The following is a 2,704-nucleotide window of genomic DNA, read 5'->3' as shown; positions in this document are numbered from 1 at the left end:
AACAAGCAATGGGGAAAGGATTCCCTGTTTAATAAACGGTGTTGGGAAAACTGGCTAGCCATGTGCAGAAAGCAGAAACTGGACCCCTTCCTGACACCTTACACTAAAATTAACCCCGGATGGATTAAAGACTTAACATATAAGGCCTAACACTATAAAAACCCTGGAAGAAAACCTAGGCAAAACCATTCAGGACACAGGCATAGGCAAGGACTTCATGACTAAAACACCAAAAGCAATGGCAACAAAAGCCAAAATAGACAAATGGGATCTAATTAAAATTAAGAGTTTCTGCACAGAAAGAGAAACAATCATCAGAGTGAACCGGCAACCAATAGAATGGGAAAATATTTTTGCAATCTACCCATCTGACAAAGGACTAATATCCAGAATCTACAAAGAACTAAACAGATTTATAAGAAAAAAAAACAAAGCCAATCAAAAGTAGGTGAAAGATATGAATAGACACTTTTCGAAAGAAGACATTTATGCAGCCAACAAACATAAAAAAATGCTCATCATCACTGGTCATTAGAGAAATGCAAACCAAAACCACATCAAGATACCATTTCAAGCCCGTTAGAATGATGATCATTAAAAAATCTGGAGATAACAGATGCTGGAGAGGCTGTGGAGAAACAGGAACACTTTTACACTGTTGGTGGGAGTGTAAACTAGTTCAACCATTGTGGAAGACAGTGTGGCCATTCCTCAGGGACCTAGAAATAGAAATTCAATTTGACCCAGCAATCCCATTACTGGATATATACCCAAAGGATTATAAATCATTCTATTATAAAGACACATGCAAACGTATGTTCATAGCAGCACTTTTTACAATAGCAAAGACCTGGAAGCAACCCAAGTGCCCATTGATGATAAACTGGACAAGGAAACTGAGGCATATAAACACCATGGAATACTATGCAGCCATAAAAAAGGATGAGTTCATGTCCTTTGTAGGGACATGGATGAATCTGGAAATCATCATTGTCAGCAAACTGACACAAGAACAGAAAACCAAACATTGCATGTTCTCACTCATACCTGATGTTGAACAATGGGAACACATGGGCATAGGGAGGGGAACATCACACACTGGGGTCTGTTGGGGGTGGGGATGTTAGGGAGGGATAACATTGGGAGAAATGNAAAAAGTACGTATATATAATAACAGAGTAGATAATTTTTTTCTTTGTATCACCCTTTAAGGGAGGAAACTAGATTAATGATATTTAGTGTCACATACTGTTTGTGTCTCATGAACATTCTCTCATTGACAGAAAGTAGAGCCAAGGTCAAGCAATACAACCCTTGATTTTAAAGCCTGGGGTTCCCCTGCATATCAATGGCCTCCCAAAGGTAGGTTCCGTACCTTCTGTCCTGCCCGAACTTTTATCAAGACTTTTAAAATCAGCCTCTGATCCTTTTAAGTATCCAAAGTCACTCATTCTTACACACTAAACTCATCTCACTTTGTCTTTTGATTCCTGCGAAACATACTGGTCTCCCTTTTCTCTGAACAGCTATAAAATCTAGACTACTTTGTCACATAAATGACACATTCATATACACATTGGGTATTATCCAGTTATATTATGTGATAATACTTTATAGCCTTCAAAATTCTGTCCACTGGATTGTACTTCAATCAGCTTCTTTATCCTGCTAAAATCCAGCATCCAGTTGAGTATCTGACACTCAAAAGTATGTGTGATTAAATAGAAGTATTTGTAGACAAATAAAATGTCAAAAGCATGATGAGGATATGCAGGAGGCTTGGGAATGCATTTTATTTAACCTCAGTACCTCTGTGTACACAGTAATGACTGAAATGGAAAAAATAATACTTATCAAGAGAAAAGTTAAACACTAACATACCTATTAGCAAACTAATAAGTATTTTAAGGCATTTTTAAAATTAGAGCTTAAATAAACAATAGAGATGACTAGTAAAAATGATTTTTGAACTCTGTTCCATGGAGCTCTAGGTTGTATCAGGGTTCCAAAGAGACTTTGGGGGAAATGAAGCTCTAAGTAGGCCAAGCTCAGCTTCCTTGACACAGCCTAAGCTGGAGTGGTTCCACTGTCATTCATTTTATTTTTGCATTCTGTGGAATGTTTCATCCATAATAAGGGGCTCAGCGAATTAAACCAATTGATAATTTTAGAAACCACCAATTTGGTTCAGTGCTTTCTTTTTCGGAATGAAGAAATAGCACATCAGCTAGGACAAGTAGTTTATCTGACCTCACCCATCTAGATAGTGGTGGATTTGAGACAAGAGACAGATTCAAGAAGCATTTATAAAGTACTAGCTGATTACTAGCGGTCCTGGCTGCTAAGTACTCCCACATACTCTCAAGTACCCATAACGTAGCCTCCAGTTTTAGGATAGAAAGATCTGCCATAGCAGCAACTTGTTGAGTGACTAGTTGGTCAAGAAAAGTATTTCTTGTACCTTTCCCTTTCAGAAGAGATGCTGATGTTATTTTTAAATAAAGACTGCCTGACATTTTTTTTTTATGAAAAGAATAATCTTTTTAATAGATAGTGCTGGTCCATTGCCAAATGCAAAAGAAATCAATTACCACTACTTAATGCCATGTACAAAAATTAACTCAAAATAGATCAAAGACCTAAATGTAAGAACTATAAAACTCCTAAAAGAAAACATAGGCATAAAACCTTATGGCCTTGTGTT

The sequence above is a fragment of the Cebus imitator genome, unplaced genomic scaffold (assembly GCF_001604975.1).
Source record: "Cebus imitator isolate Cc_AM_T3 unplaced genomic scaffold, Cebus_imitator-1.0 Scaffold221, whole genome shotgun sequence".
Lineage (NCBI taxonomy): Eukaryota > Metazoa > Chordata > Mammalia > Primates > Cebidae > Cebus > Cebus imitator.
This window is presented reverse-complemented; position numbering follows the sequence as displayed.